The sequence below is a fragment of the Microplitis mediator genome, chromosome 4 (assembly GCF_029852145.1).
Source record: "Microplitis mediator isolate UGA2020A chromosome 4, iyMicMedi2.1, whole genome shotgun sequence".
NCBI classification, from domain to species: domain Eukaryota; kingdom Metazoa; phylum Arthropoda; class Insecta; order Hymenoptera; family Braconidae; genus Microplitis; species Microplitis mediator.
In genome coordinates this window covers 15203950-15227063 of record NC_079972.1, presented here as the reverse complement: position 1 = coordinate 15227063, position 23114 = coordinate 15203950, and the positions used below count along the sequence as shown (strand labels likewise).

At 27.0% G+C, this 23114-nt stretch overlaps 3 long non-coding RNA genes across 4 annotated transcripts; 2 read left to right on the top strand and 1 right to left on the bottom strand.

Annotated features, from left to right (window-relative positions):
- The first annotated feature begins 6619 nt into the window (after positions 1-6619).
- Positions 6620-8646, top strand: LOC130666658 (uncharacterized). 2 transcript variants are annotated; one of them, XR_008989717.1, is made up of 5 exons: positions 6620-6867; positions 7312-7473; positions 7548-7733; positions 8237-8399; positions 8474-8646. It is a non-coding gene; the product is annotated as an uncharacterized LOC130666658 (long non-coding RNA). The 2 variants fall into 2 exon arrangements; XR_008989716.1 differs by having other exon boundaries at positions 7548-8399.
- Positions 8647-9999: 1353 nt separating this feature from the next.
- LOC130666760 (uncharacterized) lies at positions 10000-11587 on the bottom strand. The gene is made up of 3 exons (XR_008989744.1): positions 11341-11587; positions 10736-10896; positions 10000-10661 (listed from the first exon to the last, which is right to left on the bottom strand). It is a non-coding gene; the product is annotated as an uncharacterized LOC130666760 (long non-coding RNA).
- Positions 11588-12251: 664 nt separating this feature from the next.
- On the top strand, positions 12252-21353 carry LOC130666521 (uncharacterized). Its single transcript, XR_008989690.1, has 3 exons — positions 12252-12656; positions 20207-20401; positions 20488-21353. It is a non-coding gene; the product is annotated as an uncharacterized LOC130666521 (long non-coding RNA).
- The last annotated feature ends 1761 nt before the right edge of the window (positions 21354-23114 follow it).

The window sequence follows — 23114 nt, the reverse complement described above, 5'->3', positions numbered from 1 at the left end:
AAAATTACTCTATACCGATAAAACTGACTCTACTACTACTAAATTGATGCTAAATTACGTAACACTACTATTTAAAAAATGACTCGAATTAAATAACGATAAAAAATTGAGGATAAATGAGCGTTTGCATTAAATTAATTAATTGTAATAAAAAATTAAAAATTAAAAAAAAAACTGGCTCTAATTCAAGTGACTCTACTTTTTGAAAACTGACTCTACTTTTATTAAATTGACGCTAAATTAAGTGACTCTACTGTTTAAAAAATGACTCTATACCGATAAAACTGACTCTACTACTATTAAATTGATGCTAAATTAAATAACTCGGCTCAGATAACGATGAAAACATTGAGGGTGAATGAGCATTTACATTAAATACATTAATTGAAATCGAATCCCCTTTCGACAGCACACAAAAATTACTACAAACTCATATCATTATGATATCATCAATAAAACCATTGCATTCAATATTAATATCAATTGTGTAATTTGACCTGCCAGGGCCAATTACACTATCATTATAAAATGATAATGGTATTGATATTAATTATGACAGCAACAATAATAATGATAATACCGATAACAACATGAGAATAATAGATATTCTTAGAGTATACGTCAAAAGTAGATCGACCTCAATTAAAAATTGAAATTTAAAAAACGATAGGGTAACCTGACCTAATGCCAAGTCTCGATTAGCGGGGAAAACAAAACTGACTCTACTTTAATAAAAATTACTCTATACCGATAAAACTGACTCTACTACTACTAAATTGATGCTAAATTACGTAACACTACTATTTAAAAAATGACTCGAATTAAATAACGATAAAAAATTGAGGATAAATGAGCGTTTGCATTAAATTAATTAATTGTAATAAAAAATTAAAAATTAAAAAAAAAAACTGGCTCTAATTCAAGTGACTCTACTTTTTGAAAACTGACTCTACTTTTATTAAATTGACGCTAAATTAAGTGACTCTACTGTTTAAAAAATGACTCTATACCGATAAAACTGACTCTACTACTATTAAATTGATGCTAAATTAAATAACTCGGCTCAGATAACGATAAAAAAAATTAAGGATGAATGAGCATTTACATTAAATACATTAATTGAAATTAAAACCATTGAAAACTTACGGTACTTAAAATGACTCTAATAATGTAAAAATTACTCTAATTTAAATGACTATGCCATAAAAAAGCTGATTTTAATTCAAATCTCTACTTTTATAAAATTGAAATGAAAAAAATTATTGGGGTGCAAATACATGTGTGATAAAAAATTGTGTATGTGTGTGTGTGTGTTTGTTTGATTTTTTAAGCAATAATAAAAACTACGTAATATATTACCATCAAAACCGAACCGTATGTGTAGCATTAGGCCACCAGCCAATCGATAAATCGAATCCCCGTTTTGATCGCACACAAAAGTCACTATAAAATCACATCATTATGATATTATCAATAAAACCATTGCAGTCAATATTAATATCAATTGTGTAATTTGACCTGCCAGGGCCAATTACACCATCACTATTACACTTATAAAGTGATAATGATATTGTTATTAATCATGACAACAACAATAATAATGATAATACCGATAACAACGTGATAATGATAGATTTTCTTAGAGTATACGACCAATGAGGATCGACATCGATCGAACCGGAGGGTTATGCGTACCAGCCCAGAAGATCAGGATATATATTATCAAAAAAACTAACAATGAAATAACGCGACCGCCTGACCTAGTGCCAGGGTTTTCTTTTACGCGGAAATGCCATTCAAATTTAATATATTATTAAAGAAAAAAAAAAAAAAAAAAAAAGATTTTTAATGTGACTCTAATCAAATTAATACTACATACAAGCAATGCTAACGAGTAAACTCAAGACTCTACAGCTATTGACACCTGATCGAGTGCCAGGTGTCTTTTTTAATCTAAATCTACTTTTAATGAATTTAAGGGTAAAAAAATTAGGGGTATAGATTGGTGTGTAAGTTAAAGTCGCCGTAAACGAGGTTGTGAGTAACCTCAACTTACGGCGACGTGTAAGGTAAGACTCGATTTCATTGAAGATGAACAGAGTCTCAGTGGGTGGTGTAAGTGGGGGTGTATGTGAATTTAAGCTAAAAAAAAAACCCTATGCAAAATTGATTCTAATTTCAAAACCCCTGGACCAGTAACTTAAATATCTAATAAAAGCGTGACGCTAATATTTGAATTTAAAAAAAAAAGGGGGGGGGGGGGGGTAAATCACCACTCTTATAAAAAAGGGATAGGGTGACTCTAATTTTAAAAAAACCCAAATTATTTAATTAATCTACTTCCCCGATCAGTCTAGTGACATCAAAACCCCAGTCCTATATTATTCCCCTCCTATAGTAACTAATTTATTAACTAACGCAGCAAAAGTGACTCTAATTATTTAAATAATAATAATAAATGAAAAATACACACCGCTCTACAGACACTTAAACACTTAAAAAAGAAAAGTTATGATCAGAAAAATTTTTTATGGATTGAGACCGGCACCCAAATCGCACCCGGGTACTCAAAGGGTGGGACAGAATAATCCATTAAAAATTAAAACTGATCAGGGAAAATTTCTTTTTTCAGCTTTTTATGCATTAAAAAATGAAAAAAATAAATTTTTTTTAAATTTTAATGTATAAAAAAAATATTTTATATACGCTGTTATGGTTGGCCACCCATAACAGCGTAACAATATTTTTCGCCTTTAAGATCTATAGAGCGATATATATTTTTAGACTCTAATTCGCGTGAATTTAATTTGACCTAAATTATAAGAACCAAGTGTCCTTATAATCCCTTATAATCCCTAATACCCATAAACCCCCAGCTAAATCACTAGACCAATATCCCATTTCGCGGACAAAAACCCAACGCTAATTAATTAAAAAAAAGGGTAAGAGTGGCAATTGTTGGGGAAGGGTTGGTTGACTCTAGAATTTTACGCGTGATTCTACCGAGAGAATACTCTCAACGAAAAACCTATTACTGGTCCACTAATTAATCTAATTACCCCGATTTAAAAATTAAAAATTATGCTAGCAATACAAGGGAGTGAGTTGGGTATACGCAAAGTGCGTATTTATGTGTGTGAGGTGGGTAAAAAATGGTGTGTTTAAATTATCAACAGCAGAAGGCTATTGATAATAAATCAATCTATACCCCGTATAAAATTTAAAAAAAAAATTATAACTCCAGAAGAGAGTTATTTAATTTATAAGAAAAAGAAAAAAAAAGTTTACTCGGTTAGTACTGCTTGTGATTCAAATGACTCTAATTAAAATGAATTTAAAAAAAAAAAAAAAAAAAAAAACCAAGACTACGTATAAAAAACTCAAAAACTCTACTTTTGAAAAATTAACTCAATTTAAATGGCATTTTTTAAAAATGAATGAATTTACATTAATTGAACGCGAATGGTTTTACTGTAATTAAAATGACTCTATTTTTGAAAAACTGACTCTAATTTAAATGACTTGACTTGCAAAAAAAAAACCGGAATTTTAATTTACTTAATACGGAATTTAATTTATTTAAAAAAAAAAAATAAACGGCGTTAAAAAATGTGAAACTCGACTTCTAATTAAATGTGGGTGAATCTAATTTTAAAAAGCTAATGTGTATTTGTGTTTATGAATTCACACCCCAATAATAAATATATTAATTTAATTATTAAATGATGACTCGAATGTTACTGATTCTACTGATTTTAAAATAAATTTAACTGCTCGAATCTAATTCAAAGAAACTAAAAGTAATGCAAACGACTAGACTTTAGTTTAAAAAAAGAAAAAAATAACTGAATCCAATACAAATGCTCAATTTTTATAAAAAAAAAAAATATAGATTGTAATGACTCGACTCTTAATTTAAAAAAAATGAATTCAATTCAAATGACTCGAATTCTAATATAAAAAACCGAATTTATTGAAAATGCTCGACTTTAATTAAAAAAAAAAAAAACTTAATTTGATTTGAATGACTCGACTAGTAAAAATCTGAATTAAATTTATTGCAAATGCTCAATTTTAATTTAAAAAAAAAAATATTGATTGTGATGACTCGACTCTTAATTTTAAAAAAATGAATTTAATTCAAATGACTCGAATTCTAATTTAAAAAACCGAATTTATTGAAAATGCTCAATTTCAATTAAAAAAAAAAAATATTGATTAAAATGACTCGAATTCTAATTTTAAAAAACTGAATGTAATTCAAATGATTCGACAAGAATTTAAAAAAAAAAAAATTTTCATGCAAATGCTCAATTTCAATTTAAAAAAAAGATATTGATTTAAATGACTCGAATTCTACTTTTAAAAAACCGAATGTGATTCAAATGACTCGACAAGAATTTAAATAAAAAAATTATTTCCATGCAAATGCTCAATTTCAATTTAAAACAAAAATATTGATTAAAATGACTCGAATTCTAATTTTAAAAAACTGAATGTGATTCAAATGACTCGACAAGAATTTAAATAAAAAAATTATTTCCATGCAAATGCTCAATTTCAATTTAAAAAAAATATATTGATTAAAATGACTCGAATTCTAATTTTAAAAAACTGAATGTGATTCAAATGACTCGACAAGAATTTAAAAAAAAAAATTATTTCCATGCAAATGCTCAATTTCAATTTAAAACAAAAATATTGATTAAAATGACTCGAATTCTAATTTTAAAAAACTGAATGTGATTCAAATGACTCGACAAGAATTTAAAAAAAAAAAAAATTTTCATGCAAATGTTCAATTTCAATTTAAAAAAAATATATTGATTTAAATGAATCGAATTCTACTTTTAAAAAACTGAATGTGATTCAAATGACTCGACAAGAATTTAAAAAAAAAAAAAATTTTCATGCAAATGCTCAATTTCAATTTAAAAAAAAGATATTGATTTAAATGACTCGAATTCTACTTTTAAAAAACTGAATGTGATTCAAATGACTCGACAAGAATTTAAAAACAAAAAAATTTTCATGCAAATACTCAATTTCAATTAAAAAAAAAAATATTGATTAAAATGACTCGAATTCTAATTTTAAAAAATGAATTGGTTTCAAATGACTCAACGCTAATTTTAAAAAACTCAATTTGATTTGAATGACTCGACTATTAAAAATCTGTATTTAATTTATTGCAAATGACTCGACTTTAATTAAAAAAAACTAAATTGAATTCAAAAGACTCGACTATAAAAAATCTGAATTTAATTTATTGCAAATGACTCGACTTTAATTAAAAAAAACTAAATTGAATTCAAAAGACTCGACTATTAAAAATCTAAATTCAATTTATTGCAAATGACTCGACTTTAATTAAAAAAAACTAAATTGAATTCAAAAGACTCGACTATTTAAAACCGCAATGAATTTAAATTAAAGAAAAAAAAAAAAAAAAGATACGGAACCGTTGATAAATATTAAAAAGTGCAATTAAATATATAGATTATAATGGAAAATAGAAAAGAGAGTGAGAAATCAAAAAACAATAACAAACCTCAACAGAGAAATAACTTTATTTCCCTGCCGAACGATGCCAGTTGATCAGCTGGTAGGATGACAGCTAGCAGTTCATTGAGGCTGGTCAGTGTTCTTTGCTTCCATCCTTCCTTCCCAGTCAAGACATCAGAAAAAAAACTTTTCATCGTTGGAATCCATTGATAATCTATCTAAACAATCAACACTAATTAATATATAAAAATACTGTTGACTTGTATATTTAATTGGGTTGACAAAAAAATTTAAAAAAAAAAATTGATTTTTCCAACTTGCGTAGACGCCGGTTGAAAAAAAAAATTTTGGATAAAAATGACTAATGACGTCATTAAGGGAAAAAAAAAAATTAAAAAAAAAAGTCAACAATATTTTTAAAAATAGTTGAACACTTCGACAACGATGCGTACACATCGAATGTCGGGTGCCAACTAACCCTTTCCACCCTAGCCCTTAGGACGCTCACTTCACCCCCACTTCACCCCCACTTACTAGTCGACCCGCGCAGAAAATAATTTCATTGGTACCCTTCTCTCCCTGCGCATGTAGAGGGGATCTCCGGCCAATCGCGCCCTTATCTCCTGACTACCCTCCCACCCGCTCTCTACCAGCTATGACGCGTTCCTCACTCCCCTCACCCCTAAAATCTGATGCAATCATTTTTTTAATTTAATAATTCCTTAAAATTAATTAAATTTTCACGTTTTTTATGCTAAAATCTATTTAATTTACATTATAAATCTACATAATTTACATATATTAATGCATATGCAACTAATTAACGCAAATTCATATGCAAATGAAACATGCAAACTCGTTTAATTGTCGAGTAAAAAGTCTAGTCGATAAAAAAATGTGCTTTAATAATTAAATTAAATTATTATAGATCTTCTAATGTTTAAATAAGATCTATTTCATTTAATTATTTATATAATTTCGACTCAAGTTATTACGTTTAGATGATAATTAATTAAACGTTAAAGTAATCGACATTTTTAAACTAACAGCACTAGTTCAAATCCAAAAAATCTTCCGCGACAATAAGTCGCGCGTTTCTCAGTGCGCATGCGATCTACGTTGGAAACAGATCAAAGAAACTTGTCGTTTCTCTACAAAAATAGTTGACGTAAATTATAAATTTAATTGTCAACCCTAAAAAATTAATTTATCATAATTTAATTAATAAACTAGTTTGTGTGTCCATCAAATTGCCAGTGGAAATATTAAAATGAGCAACAATGGCCGCAGATCTATCATCAATCTAACCTAAAGTTCATTTGTCAATAAAAATAAATTGAATATATCAAGAATAAGACACGAGTAAGTAATAATTGATCAATTGATTGATTCTAAATCAATTATTTCATGTTCTTAAATATCCTCTAGTAAAAGTTTACTTTTTTAAATTAATTAATCACAAATTACATGATACTGTAGTTAGCAGACGTCTAACAAGTTTTAGATTTTTTTTTAGACGATAAACCAGAAGAAAAAAAATATTTGAAAAAATTGCACCGGTAGTTTTTAAAATTTTCTACATGTGCATATTTTTAGTTTTTTTTTTTCTTCAAATTTAATTGTTAAAAAAAAAATCAAAAAATTTTGAATTGTCTGTTAACTTCAGGATCATCAAATTACAACATTATCAATTTTGTTTCTTCTTTATGAGCCATAAAACTTTCTCTACTTTTATTTTTAAATAATTAAAACACATAAATTAATAACTTAATAACAAATATTAATTAACAATAATCTTTATTTCAGATTCGTAAAAAAAAAACAATTCAGTTGATCTATAGATATTTTTAATAGTCACTCGTTGATTCGTCCATTGCCTACTAAATCAAAGGAATTTTTTTTACCTTAACTTCAGTAAGAGGATATCGGCGAATTGATTGAAGCAGCTGAAATTTCATTCTGATATCAGTGAGTATGCAGACATTTTTGCGTCACAGAAAATAATTTTTTTCTTGTATTTTTTTAATTTGATATATTTTCAGATAAAAAAAAAACGATTGTGAAGCTTCTTTACTTGGGGCAGTGATAAAAACTGAGTTCTTCTAAAGTTTTTGTCAAAAAAATGTATCATAGATCAAGAATACATGCAACTGCAATTTAAAAAGCGAAATTTTATTCCTGCGGAATTGATTTTGAATTTATTTTTTCAAGACTCAATAAATCTCTTTGTATGAAATCACAGTATCAAAAATCTTTTATTATTCCTTGATTATTATTTGTTATTAAGATTATTTCATCATTAAGTGAAGCAAAGGGCATCAACTGATAAATCACATGTTTTCGTATGCTTCTGGAAATAAAAATTTATTTCAAGATACGCGCGGCTCATTCTTGCGAAAAATTTGTTACATTTTAACAGAAATTTCGATTTAAGAAAATAATAGTAACGCAAATGACTCGAATTTACTTTTTAAAAGACAATTTATTACGAATGACGACTTTAATATAAAAAAAACCTAAATTCAATGCAAATGCAATTACTAGCAATTTGATGGACGCAGAAACTAGTTCATTAATTAAAATATAATAAATGAATTGTTTAGAGTTGACAATTAAATTTATAATTTGCGTTAACTATTTTTGTAGGGAAACGACAAGTTTCTTTGATGCATAAACCACATAAATTAATAACTTAATAACAAATATTAATTAACAATAATCTTTATTTCAGATTCGTAAAAAAAAAAACAATTCAGTCGATCTATAGATATTTTTAATAGTCACTCGTTGATTCGTCCATTGCCTACTAAATAAAAGGAATTTTTTTTACCTCAACTTCAGTAAGAGGATATCGGCGAATTAATTGAAGCAGCGGAAATTTTATTCTGATATCAGTGAGTATGCAGACATTTTTGCGTCACAGAAAATAATTTTTTTCTTGTATTTTTTTAATTTGATATATTTTCAGATAAAAAAAAACGATTGTGAAGCTCTTCTACTTGAGGCAGTGATAAAAACTGAGATCTTCTAAAATTTTAGTCTGAAAAATGTATCATAGAACAAGACCACATGCAACTGCAATTTAAAAAGCCGAATTTTATTCCTGAAAAATTGATTTTGAATTTGTTTTTTCAAGACACAATAAATTTATATGTATGAAATCAAAGTGTCAAGAATCATTTATTATTCCTTTATTATTATTATTTAAATTATTTTTATTATTTAATTATCAAGTAAAGCAAGTGGTGTCCATCTGTATGAATTTATTGCAATGATGTTAATAGAGTTGAGAAGTGACGGCGATGATTTATAAGTTTTCAATGTACGTGACAAAAAATTCATTTACTTTTAAAAACAAAAATTTATTTTGAGATACGCGCGACTCATTCCCAATGAAAATTTGTTACATTTGAACAGAAATTTAATTTAAAGAAAATGAAAGTAACGCAAATAACTCGACTTTAATATTTAGAAGATAATCTATTACGATTTACGACTTTAATATAAACAAAAGATAAATTCAATGCAAATGCAATTACTAGCAATTTGATTGACACACAAACTAGTTCATTAATCAAATTATAATCGCATGCGCACTGAGAAACGCTCGACTTATTCTCGCGGTAGATTTTTTGGATTTAAACTAGTGCTGTTAGTTTTAAAATGTTGATTACTTTAACGTTTAATTAATTATTATCAAAACTTGTTAACTGAAGTCGAAATTATATAAATAATTGAATGAAATAGATCTCATTTAAACATTAAAAGATCTATAATAATTTTATTTAATAATTGGAAGACATTTTTTTATTGCCGACTCTTTTTAATCGACAATTAAACGAGTTTGCATGACTCGTTTGCATGTGAATTAGAGTTAATTAATAAAATATGCATTAATTTATGCAAATTAAATAGATTTTAGGATAAAAAACATGAAAATTTTATTAAAATTAAGGAATTATTTCATTAAAAAAATTATTGCATCAGATTTTAGGGCTGGGGGGAATGGGGAACGCGTCATAGCGGGAGATCCCCTCCACATGCGCCCTTAGCTCCCGACTACCCTCCCACCCTCTCTCTACCAGCTATGACGCGTTCCCCAGCCCTAAAATCTGATGCAATAATTTTTTTAATAAATAATTTCTTAATTTTAATAAAATTTTCATGTTTTTTATGCTAAAATCTATTCAATTTGCATAAATTAATGCATATTTTATCAATTAACTCTAATTCACATGCAATTGAGTCATGCAAACTCGTTTAATTATCGATTAAAAAGAGTCGGCAATAAAAAAATGTCTTCCAATTATTAAATAAAATTATTATAGATCTTTTAATGTTTCAAGAAGATTTATTTCTTTCAATTATTTATATAATTTGGACTTAAGTTAATAAATTTTGATAATAATTAATTAAACGTTAAAGTAATCGAACATTTTAAAACAAACAGCAAGAGTTCAAATCTTAAAAATCTCCCGCGAGAATAAGTCTCGCGTTTCTCAGTGCGCATGCGATCTACGTTGGAAAAGCATCAAAGAAACTTGTCGTTTCCCTACAAAAATAGTTAACGCAAATTATAAATTTAATTGTCAACTCTAAACAATTCATTTATTATATTTTAATTAATGAACTAGTTTCTGCGTCCATCAAATTGCTAGTAATTGCATTTGCATTGAATTTAGGTTTTTTTTATATTAAAGTCGTCATTCGTAATAAATTGTCTTTTAAAAAGTAAATTCGAGTCATTTGCGTTACTATTATTTTCTTAAATCGAAATTTCTGTTAAAATGTAACAAATTTTTCGCAAGAATGAGCCGCGCGTATCTTGAAATAAATTTTTATTTCCAGAAGCATACGAAAACATGTGATTTATCAGTTGATGCCCTTTGCTTCACTTAATGATGAAATAATCTTAATAACAAATAATAATCAAGGAATAATAAAAGATTTTTGATACTGTGATTTCATACAAAGAGATTTATTGAGTCTTGAAAAAATAAATTCAAAATCAATTCCGCAGGAATAAAATTTCGCTTTTTAAATTGCAGTTGCATGTATTCTTGATCTATGATACATTTTTTTGACAAAAACTTTAGAAGAACTCAGTTTTTATCACTGCCCCAAGTAAAGAAGCTTCACAATCGTTTTTTTTTTATCTGAAAATATATCAAATTAAAAAAATACAAGAAAAAAATTATTTTCTGTGACGCAAAAATGTCTGCATACTCACTGATATCAGAATGAAATTTCAGCTGCTTCAATCAATTCGCCGATATCCTCTTACTGAAGTTAAGGTAAAAAAAATTCCTTTGATTTAGTAGGCAATGGACGAATCAACGAGTGACTATTAAAAATATCTATAGATCAACTGAATTGTTTTTTTTTACGAATCTGAAATAAAGATTATTGTTAATTAATATTTGTTATTAAGTTATTAATTTATGTGTTTTAATTATTTAAAAATAAAAGTAGAGAAAGTTTTATGGCTCATAAAGAAGAAACAAAATTGATAATGTTGTAATTTGATGATCCTGAAGTTAACAGACAATTCAAAATTTTTTGATTTTTTTTTTAACAATTAAATTTGAAGAAAAAAAAAAACTAAAAATATGCACATGTAGAAAATTTTAAAAACTACCGGTGCAATTTTTTCAAATATTTTTTTTCTTCTGGTTTATCGTCTAAAAAAAAATCTAAAACTTGTTAGACGTCTGCTAACTACAGTATCATGTAATTTGTGATTAATTAATTTAAAAAAGTAAACTTTTACTAGAGGATATTTAAGAACATGAAATAATTGATTTAGAATCAATCAATTGATCAATTATTACTTACTCGTGTCTTATTCTTGATATATTCAATTTATTTTTATTGACAAATGAACTTTAGGTTAGATTGATGATAGATCTGCGGCCATTGTTGCTCATTTTAATATTTCCACTGGCAATTTGATGGACACACAAACTAGTTTATTAATTAAATTATGATAAATTAATTTTTTAGGGTTGACAATTAAATTTATAATTTACGTCAACTATTTTTGTAGAGAAACGACAAGTTTCTTTGATCTGTTTCCAACGTAGATCGCATGCGCACTGAGAAACGCGCGACTTATTGTCGCGGAAGATTTTTTGGATTTGAACTAGTGCTGTTAGTTTAAAAATGTCGATTACTTTAACGTTTAATTAATTATCATCTAAACGTAATAACTTGAGTCGAAATTATATAAATAATTAAATGAAATAGATCTTATTTAAACATTAGAAGATCTATAATAATTTAATTTAATTATTAAAGCACATTTTTTTATCGACTAGACTTTTTACTCGACAATTAAACGAGTTTGCATGTTTCATTTGCATATGAATTTGCGTTAATTAGTTGCATATGCATTAATATATGTAAATTATGTAGATTTATAATGTAAATTAAATAGATTTTAGCATAAAAAACGTGAAAATTTAATTAATTTTAAGGAATTATTAAATTAAAAAAATGATTGCATCAGATTTTAGGGGTGAGGGGAGTGAGGAACGCGTCATAGCTGGTAGAGAGCGGGTGGGAGGGTAGTCAGGAGATAAGGGCGCGATTGGCCGGAGATCCCCTCTACATGCGCAGGGAGAGAAGGGTACCAATGAAATTATTTTCTGCGCGGGTCGACTAGTAAGTGGGGGTGAAGTGGGGGTGAAGTGAGCGTCCTAAGGGCTAGGGTGGAAAGGGTTAGTTGGCACCCGACATTCGATGTGTACGCATCGTTGTCGAAGTGTTCAACTATTTTTAAAAATATTGTTGACTTTTTTTTTTAATTTTTTTTTTTCCCTTAATGACGTCATTAGTCATTTTTATCCAAAATTTTTTTTTTCAACCGGCGTCTACGCAAGTTGGAAAAATCAATTTTTTTTTTTAAATTTTTTTGTCAACCCAATTAAATATACAAGTCAACAGTATTTTTATATATTAATTAGTGTTGATTGTTTAGATAGATTATCAATGGATTCCAACGATGAAAAGTTTTTTTTCTGATGTCTTGACTGGGAAGGAAGGATGGAAGCAAAGAACACTGACCAGCCTCAATGAACTGCTAGCTGTCATCCTACCAGCTGATCAACTGGCATCGTTCGGCAGGGAAATAAAGTTATTTCTCTGTTGAGGTTTGTTATTGTTTTTTGATTTCTCACTCTCTTTTCTATTTTCCATTATAATCTATATATTTAATTGCACTTTTTAATATTTATCAACGGTTCCGTATCTTTTTTTTTTTTTTTTCTTTAATTTAAATTCATTGCGGTTTTAAATAGTCGAGTCTTTTGAATTCAATTTAGTTTTTTTTAATTAAAGTCGAGTCATTTGCAATAAATTGAATTTAGATTTTTAATAGTCGAGTCTTTTGAATTCAATTTAGTTTTTTTTAATTAAAGTCGAGTCATTTGCAATAAATTAAATTCAGATTTTTTATAGTCGAGTCTTTTGAATTCAATTTAGTTTTTTTTAATTAAAGTCGAGTCATTTGCAATAAATTAAATACAGATTTTTAATAGTCGAGTCATTCAAATCAAATTGAGTTTTTTAAAATTAGCGTTGAGTCATTTGAAACCAATTCATTTTTTAAAATTAGAATTCGAGTCATTTTAATCAATATTTTTTTTTTTAATTGAAATTGAGTATTTGCATGAAAATTTTTTTGTTTTTAAATTCTTGTCGAGTCATTTGAATCACATTCAGTTTTTTAAAAGTAGAATTCGAGTCATTTAAATCAATATCTTTTTTTTAAATTGAAATTGAGCATTTGCATGAAAATTTTTTTTTTTTTTAAATTCTTGTCGAGTCATTTGAATCACATTCAGTTTTTTAAAAGTAGAATTCGATTCATTTAAATCAATATATTTTTTTTAAATTGAAATTGAACATTTGCATGAAAATTTTTTTTTTTTTTAAATTCTTGTCGAGTCATTTGAATCACATTCAGTTTTTTAAAATTAGAATTCGAGTCATTTTAATCAATATTTTTGTTTTAAATTGAAATTGAGCATTTGCATGGAAATAATTTTTTTTTTTAAATTCTTGTCGAGTCATTTGAATCACATTCAGTTTTTTAAAATTAGAATTCGAGTCATTTTAATCAATATATTTTTTTTAAATTGAAATTGAGCATTTGCATGGAAATAATTTTTTTATTTAAATTCTTGTCGAGTCATTTGAATCACATTCAGTTTTTTAAAATTAGAATTCGAGTCATTTTAATCAATATTTTTGTTTTAAATTGAAATTGAGCATTTGCATGGAAATAATTTTTTTATTTAAATTCTTGTCGAGTCATTTGAATCACATTCGGTTTTTTAAAAGTAGAATTCGAGTCATTTAAATCAATATCTTTTTTTTAAATTGAAATTGAGCATTTGCATGAAAATTTTTTTTTTTTTAAATTCTTGTCGAATCATTTGAATTACATTCAGTTTTTTAAAATTAGAATTCGAGTCATTTTAATCAATATTTTTTTTTTTTAATTGAAATTGAGCATTTTCAATAAATTCGGTTTTTTAAATTAGAATTCGAGTCATTTGAATTAAATTCATTTTTTTAAAATTAAGAGTCGAGTCATCACAATCAATATTTTTTTTTTTAAATTAAAATTGAGCATTTGCAATAAATTTAATTCAGATTTTTACTAGTCGAGTCATTCAAATCAAATTAAGTTTTTTTTTTTTTTAATTAAAGTCGAGCATTTTCAATAAATTCGGTTTTTTATATTAGAATTCGAGTCATTTGAATTGAATTCATTTTTTTTAAATTAAGAGTCGAGTCATTACAATCTATATTTTTTTTTTTTATAAAAATTGAGCATTTGTATTGGATTCAGTTATTTTTTTCTTTTTTTAAACTAAAGTCTAGTCGTTTGCATTACTTTTAGTTTCTTTGAATTAGATTCGAGCAGTTAAATTTATTTTAAAATCAGTAGAATCAGTAACATTCGAGTCATCATTTAATAATTAAATTAATATATTTATTATTGGGGTGTGAATTCATAAACACAAATACACATTAGCTTTTTAAAATTAGATTCACCCACATTTAATTAGAAGTCGAGTTTCACATTTTTTAACGCCGTTTATTTTTTTTTTTTAAATAAATTAAATTCCGTATTAAGTAAATTAAAATTCCGGTTTTTTTTTTGCAAGTCAAGTCATTTAAATTAGAGTCAGTTTTTCAAAAATAGAGTCATTTTAATTACAGTAAAACCATTCGCGTTCAATTAATGTAAATTCATTCATTTTTAAAAAATGCCATTTAAATTGAGTTAATTTTTCAAAAGTAGAGTTTTTGAGTTTTTTATACGTAGTCTTGGTTTTTTTTTTTTTTTTTTTTTTTAAATTCATTTTAATTAGAGTCATTTGAATCACAAGCAGTACTAACCGAGTAAACTTTTTTTTTCTTTTTCTTATAAATTAAATAACTCTCTTCTGGAGTTATAATTTTTTTTTTAAATTTTATACGGGGTATAGATTGATTTATTATCAATAGCCTTCTGCTGTTGATAATTTAAACACACCATTTTTTACCCACCTCACACACATAAATACGCACTTTGCGTATACCCAACTCACTCCCTTGTATTGCTAGCATAATTTTTAATTTTTAAATCGGGGTAATTAGATTAATTAGTGGACCAGTAATAGGTTTTTCGTTGAGAGTATTCTCTCGGTAGAATCACGCGTAAAATTCTAGAGTCAACCAACCCTTCCCCAACAATTGCCACTCTTACCCTTTTTTTTAATTAATTAGCGTTGGGTTTTTGTCCGCGAAATGGGATATTGGTCTAGTGATTTAGCTGGGGGTTTATGGGTATTAGGGATTATAAGGGATTATAAGGACACTTGGTTCTTATAATTTAGGTCAAATTAAATTCACGCGAATTAGAGTCTAAAAATATATATCGCTCTATAGATCTTAAAGGCGAAAAATATTGTTACGCTGTTATGGGTGGCCAACCATAACAGCGTATATAAAATATTTTTTTTATACATTAAAATTTAAAAAAAATTTATTTTTTTCATTTTTTAATGCATAAAAAGCTGAAAAAAGAAATTTTCCCTGATCAGTTTTAATTTTTAATGGATTATTCTGTCCCACCCTTTGAGTACCCGGGTGCGATTTGGGTGCCGGTCTCAATCCATAAAAAATTTTTCTGATCATAACTTTTCTTTTTTAAGTGTTTAAGTGTCTGTAGAGCGGTGTGTATTTTTCATTTATTATTATTATTTAAATAATTAGAGTCACTTTTGCTGCGTTAGTTAATAAATTAGTTACTATAGGAGGGGAATAATATAGGACTGGGGTTTTGATGTCACTAGACTGATCGGGGAAGTAGATTAATTAAATAATTTGGGTTTTTTTAAAATTAGAGTCACCCTATCCCTTTTTTATAAGAGTGGTGATTTACCCCCCCCCCCCCCCTTTTTTTTTTAAATTCAAATATTAGCGTCACGCTTTTATTAGATATTTAAGTTACTGGTCCAGGGGTTTTGAAATTAGAATCAATTTTGCATAGGGTTTTTTTTTTAGCTTAAATTCACATACACCCCCACTTACACCACCCACTGAGACTCTGTTCATCTTCAATGAAATCGAGTCTTACCTTACACGTCGCCGTAAGTTGAGGTTACTCACAACCTCGTTTACGGCGACTTTAACTTACACACCAATCTATACCCCTAATTTTTTTACCCTTAAATTCATTAAAAGTAGATTTAGATTAAAAAAGACACCTGGCACTCGATCAGGTGTCAATAGCTGTAGAGTCTTGAGTTTACTCGTTAGCATTGCTTGTATGTAGTATTAATTTGATTAGAGTCACATTAAAAATCTTTTTTTTTTTTTTTTTTTTTCTTTAATAATATATTAAATTTGAATGGCATTTCCGCGTAAAAGAAAACCCTGGCACTAGGTCAGGCGGTCGCGTTATTTCATTGTTAGTTTTTTTGATAATATATATCCTGATCTTCTGGGCTGGTACGCATAACCCTCCGGTTCGATCGATGTCGATCCTCATTGGTCGTATACTCTAAGAAAATCTATCATTATCACGTTGTTATCGGTATTATCATTATTATTGTTGTTGTCATGATTAATAACAATATCATTATCACTTTATAAGTGTAATAGTGATGGTGTAATTGGCCCTGGCAGGTCAAATTACACAATTGATATTAATATTGACTGCAATGGTTTTATTGATAATATCATAATGATGTGATTTTATAGTGACTTTTGTGTGCGATCAAAACGGGGATTCGATTTATCGATTGGCTGGTGGCCTAATGCTACACATACGGTTCGGTTTTGATGGTAATATATTACGTAGTTTTTATTATTGCTTAAAAAATCAAACAAACACACACACACACATACACAATTTTTTATCACACATGTATTTGCACCCCAATAATTTTTTTCATTTCAATTTTATAAAAGTAGAGATTTGAATTAAAATCAGCTTTTTTATGGCATAGTCATTTAAATTAGAGTAATTTTTACATTATTAGAGTCATTTTAAGTACCGTAAGTTTTCAATGGTTTTAATTTCAATTAATGTATTTAATGTAAATGCTCATTCATCCTTAATTTTTTTTATCGTTATCTGAGCCGAGTTATTTAATTTAGCATCAATTTAATAGTAGTAGAGTCAGTTTTATCGGTATAGAGTCATTTTTTAAACAGTAGAGTCACTTAATTTAGCGTCAATTTAATAAAAGTAGAGTCAGTTTTCAAAAAGTAGAGTCACTTGAATTAGAGCCAGTTTTTTTTTTTAATTTTTAATTTTTTATTACAATTAATTAATTTAATGCAAACGCTCATTTATCCTCAATTTTTTATCGTTATTTAATTCGAGTCATTTTTTAAATAGTAGTGTTACGTAATTTAGCATCAATTTAGTAGTAGTAGAGTCAGTTTTATCGGTATAGAGTAATTTTTATTAAAGTAGAGTCAGTTTTGTTTTCCCCGCTAATCGAGACTTGGCATTAGGTCAGGTTACCCTATCGTTTTTTAAATTTCAATTTTTAATTGAGGTCGATCTACTTTTGACGTATACTCTAAGAATATCTATTATTCTCATGTTGTTATCGGTATTATCATTATTATTGTTGCTGTCATAATTAATATCAATACCATTATCATTTTATAATGATAGTGTAATTGGCCCTGGCAGGTCAAATTACACAATTGATATTAATATTGAATGCAATGGTTTTATTGATGATATCATAATGATATGAGTTTGTAGTAATTTTTGTGTGCTGTCGAAAGGGGATTCGATTTCAATTAATGTATTTAATGTAAATGCTCATTCACCCTCAATGTTTTCATCGTTATCTGAGCCGAGTTATTTAATTTAGCATCAATTTAATAGTAGTAGAGTCAGTTTTATCGGTATAGAGTCATTTTTTAAACAGTAGAGTCACTTAATTTAGCGTCAATTTAATAAAAGTAGAGTCAGTTTTCAAAAAGTAGAGTCACTTGAATTAGAGCCAGTTTTTTTTTTAATTTTTAATTTTTTATTACAATTAATTAATTTAATGCAAACGCTCATTTATCCTCAATTTTTTATCGTTATTTAATTCGAGTCATTTTTTAAATAGTAGTGTTACGTAATTTAGCATCAATTTAGTAGTAGTAGAGTCAGTTTTATCGGTATAGAGTAATTTTTATTAAAGTAGAGTCAGTTTTGTTTTCCCCGCTAATCGAGACTTGGCATTAGGTCAGGTTACCCTATCGTTTTTTAAATTTCAATTTTTAATTGATATCGATCCACTTTTGTCGTATACTCTAAGAATATCTATTATTCTCATGTTGTTATCGGTATTATCATTATTATTGTTGCTGTCATAATTAATATCAATACCATTATCATTTTATAATGATAGTGTAATTGGCCCTGGCAGGTCAAATTACACAATTGATATTAATATTGAATGCAATGGTTTTATTGATGATATCATAATGATATGAGTTTGTAGTAATTTTTGCGTGCTGTCGAAAGGGGATTCGATTTCAATTAATGAATTTATTGTAAATGCTCATTCACCCTCAATTTTTTTATCGTTATCAAAGTCGAGTCATTTTTAAAACAGTCGAGTCATTTAATTTAGCGTCAACTTGATAAAAGTAGAGTCAGTTTTCAAAAAGTAGAGTCACTTAAATTAGAGCCAGTTTTTTTTTTTAATTTTTAATTTTTTATTACAATTAATTAATTTAATGCAAACGCTCATTTATCCTCAATTTTTTATCGTTATTTAATTCGAGTCATTTTTTAAATAGTAGTCTTACGTAATTTAGCATCAATTTAGTAGTAGTAGAGTCAGTTTTATCGGTATAGAGTCATTTTTTAAACAGTAGAGTCACTTAATTTAGCGTCAATTTAATAAAAGTAGAGTCAGTTTTAAAAAAGTAGAGTCACTTGAATTTGAGTCATTTTTTTTTTTAACTTTTAATTTTTTATTACAATTAATTTATTTAATGCAAACGCTCATTTATCGTTAATTTCTTATCGTTATTTAATTCGAGTCATTTTTAAACAGTAGAGTCACTTAATTTAGCATCAATTTAATAGTAGTAGAGTCAGTTTTATCGGTATAGAGTAATTTTTATTAAAGTAGAGTCAGTTTTGTTTTTCCCACTAATCGAGACTTGACATTAGGTCAGGTTACTCTATCGTTTTTTAATTTAAATTTTTAATTGATGTCGATCCACTTTTGTCGCATACTCTAAGAATATCTATTATCATCATGTTGTTATCGGTATTATCATTATTATTGTTGCTGTCATAATTAATATCAATACCATTATCATTTTATAATGATAGTGTAATTGGCCCTGGCAGGTCACATTACACAATTGATATTAATTTTGACTGCAATGGTTTTATTGATGATATCATAATGATATGAGTTTGTAGTAATTTTTGCGTGCTGTCGAAAGGGGATTCGATTTCAATTAATGAATTTATTGTAAATGCTCATTTACCCTCAATGTTTCTATCGTTATCAAAGTCGAGTCATTTTTGAAACAGTCGAGTCATTTAATTTAGCGTCAATTTCATAAAAGTAGCTTCAGTTTTCAAAAAGTAGTCACATCAATTAGAATCATTTTTTTAAAAGTCGAGTCATTTAATTCGATTCATTTTTTATACAATCAAAGTCATTTTTTTAGAATTAGAGTCATTTTTTTTTTTTTAAAGTAAAGTCACGTTTATTAGAGTCATTATTTTTCAAAAGTAGAGTCACTTTTATTAGAGTCATTTTTGCAGAAGTAGAGTTATTGATTTTAGAGTCAGTTTTTTTTCTCCAATTAATGAGTTAGTTTATTGCAACTGGTTAGGTTAGCCCATAGTTTTTTTAATGTCATATTTTAATCTATGCTAAGATACGAGAACCACCCCGACATGTTTGATGATAATCTTTTTTTTTTTAGGTTTAGAAATAATTCTTTTTTCTCGTTTTTTTTTTTTATAGATTTTTCGAGATTACGGAACCTCATCAAGAATTTTTTTTTTTATTTTATGATTTTTTTTTATTTTTTAGGTTTTGACGCATAATCTTTTTCTAATTTTTTTCAAGATTCCGGAGACTTACCTAATCCTCGGCCTATTGAAGTTACTCGGGCTTTCAATTAATTTTTTTTTTTTTTTTAAATGTTTTTTTTCTAGGTTTAGGTACATAGTTTGGATTTACTTTTTGGTAGATCTTTTATGACGTGTCTAATCTAGAGTCCACTGGAATCTATATTGACATGACTGGCCTATGAGGACCAGAATAATTTTGAGGACAGTGATGCTGCTGAGCATTGAAGACAAGGTGGTCCAGATCCAAGGACACACCGCCGCTCTAATTTTTTTTTTCTGGTATATATTTTACATCCTCCGTTTTTTTTTTTTCCAATCAAAATATATGCATGTCCGTAATTAATTTATTGGGTTATATATTTTAGTTTCAGATCCAGTCAACAAGAAGGATGCCCAACTTGAAGGATGCCCATGGATGCCAAGGACCAAGAAGAGGACCAGAACCAGGAAGAAGACATCATATTTATTATTTAATTTAAGCTTAATTGTAATTAATTTTAAATAATTATTTTATTAAGGTGTGTGTGATGGATGAACTGCGAGCGATTAATAATTTAAGAATTTAATTTAAATTTGTATTTTATAAGTATGATTTTGAGTGGTATGTTTTTATATTGAGTACGTGTGGCATGCATGTATTTATTGCATTTTCTGCATGATGCTTGCGTTTTTTTGTTTGGTGTTTTTTTGTTTGATGTTTTTTTTATTGCATGGTTTTGGGTAGTTTGTATTTAATTAATTTTTTTTCCCTTTCCTTATCCCTTTAGGTCTTAATTTTAAGTATGAATGAACTTTGTTTTATTTAATTATAAGTACATTTTTATTTTTATTTTTGTGATCAAACCCGAATGTTAATTATAAGCGTATGATGAATGTGTGTAATTTTGAGTATTGTGTGATCAAACCCGAATATTATGATTAAGGTTTGATTGTAATTATAATAATTTTGTATGTATATTTCTTCATGTATTTATTGTCATTTAGCTTTTGTTTGGTCACCAATCGAGTGACCACTGTGTTGGTCGGGTTTTATCACTGATAAAATCCTCTGATTTAAACCGATAGATTCCGGGTCTATCGGATTTTTATTGGAGTATTTTATCAGTGTCGAGGTTTCCCAAACGGGCTATTTTCTTTCTACCAAAAGAAAATAGCTTAGACCACTACAATTGTATTTTTAAATAAATACAATTGTAGGTGAATGCGCACAGTATAGGAAGTCGGTCCTCAGCCGCTTTTTTTTTTTTTTTTTAAATAATAAATTTTTACTTTTATTATTTTTAATTGAGCATTTATAAATGAAAAAAAAAACCTTCCCTTTATTTTTAATTAAATCTTTTAGTTTATAAGTAGAAATAAGTATATATAAAAAAATGAGAAATAACTATAGTTCAAAAGAAGCAGAAGAATTCTTATAAATGCAGGTAAATAATATAAATAATAAATATTTATGCAGTTAAATAAACAACAAAAATATGAATTATGAAAAAATATATATATTTATGCATATATATATTATGAATAATTTTTTTTTTTATTAAAATTTGTATGGGATGACTCTGGGTATGGATTTTATATGTAATTTGTATGGGATTACTCTGGGTATGGATTTTATATGTAATTTGTATGGGATTACTCTGGGTATGGATTTTATATGTAATTTGTACGGGATGACTCTGGGTATGGATTTTATATATAATTTGTATGGGATGACTCTGGGTATGAAAATAAATATTATTGTAAAGAAGGAAATTAAACAAATAAACATTAATTTATATGTACTTTAAAAAGAAAAAAAAATCTCCACAGAATGTCTTCTGGAAGATTTTTTATTTTTTTTAATGTTTGCGCATGCGCGCTAGAACATTAGTTCTTAGTGGCTTTTTTTTAATTAATTCTAATTTTCCTATAGTGAGCAATTCTGATTTAAATAAGAAAATACCTCTCTTTTATTTTAAATTTAATATTCTATCCATTAATGTATGTATGTAATTAATCATAAATAAATAAAATATACATACTTATATTCATTTAATCGTAATAAATATCAAAGAAAGTATAAAATGAGAACAAAATATCATTAAAAAATTTTTTCTGGGTGACTAACTGTAAATTTTTAAATGTTCGCGCATGCGCATTGATAAACCTATACATTCCCACTTATTGACAAGTGTATGTATGTAAAAAGTCTGTCCTCAGTCACCTTTGTTTTTAATAATAAATTTTTATTTCAATTGTTGAGAATTATTCTTTTTTTTTTTTAACTTTTTCTTTCTCTCTAATTAAATATTTAATTTTACAAATAAAACTAAGTGAATTTTAAAAACCAAAAATAAATTTATTTATGAAGAAAAAATTACTCACAAAAATACAGGTAAGTAACAAAAAAATTATTCCTGGAAGTGAATGAAACAAAATTTTATTATAAATATAAATATATGCAAAAAACTTTTAATCCAACACCTGCTTTGTGGTTTAAAATTTTCGCGCATGCGCATTTTGCGTTGGTTAGCTATTTGAAATTTTGGCTAGTTGTTACTATTGCTTATAGCCATTTTAGCTATAAGTCATTTTGGGCAAATTTAATTGGGCGCCTTGCGTGCAAGCCGACATAATTTATAAAATTAAAAAGACGCGCGAATTGAGTTTTCAAATTTTTAGGGCCAGTTTTTCAAACCGGGTTATTTTTAATGCGGATTTAAATTATTATTGCTGGTATATTCATATATTATTAATATATAAATATACTAGTAGTATTAATGACATGAGAAAATTTATAAATTTAAAAAAACGCGCGAACTGATTTTTAAAATATTTAGAGCCAGTTTTTAAAACCGGGTTTATTTTTAATGCGGATTTGAATTATTATTGCTAGTATATCTATATATTATTAATATGTAAATATACTAGTAGTATTAATGACATGAGAAAACTTATAGATTTTAAATAAAGAAATTTAAAAAAATACGCCAACTGATTTTTAAAATATTTA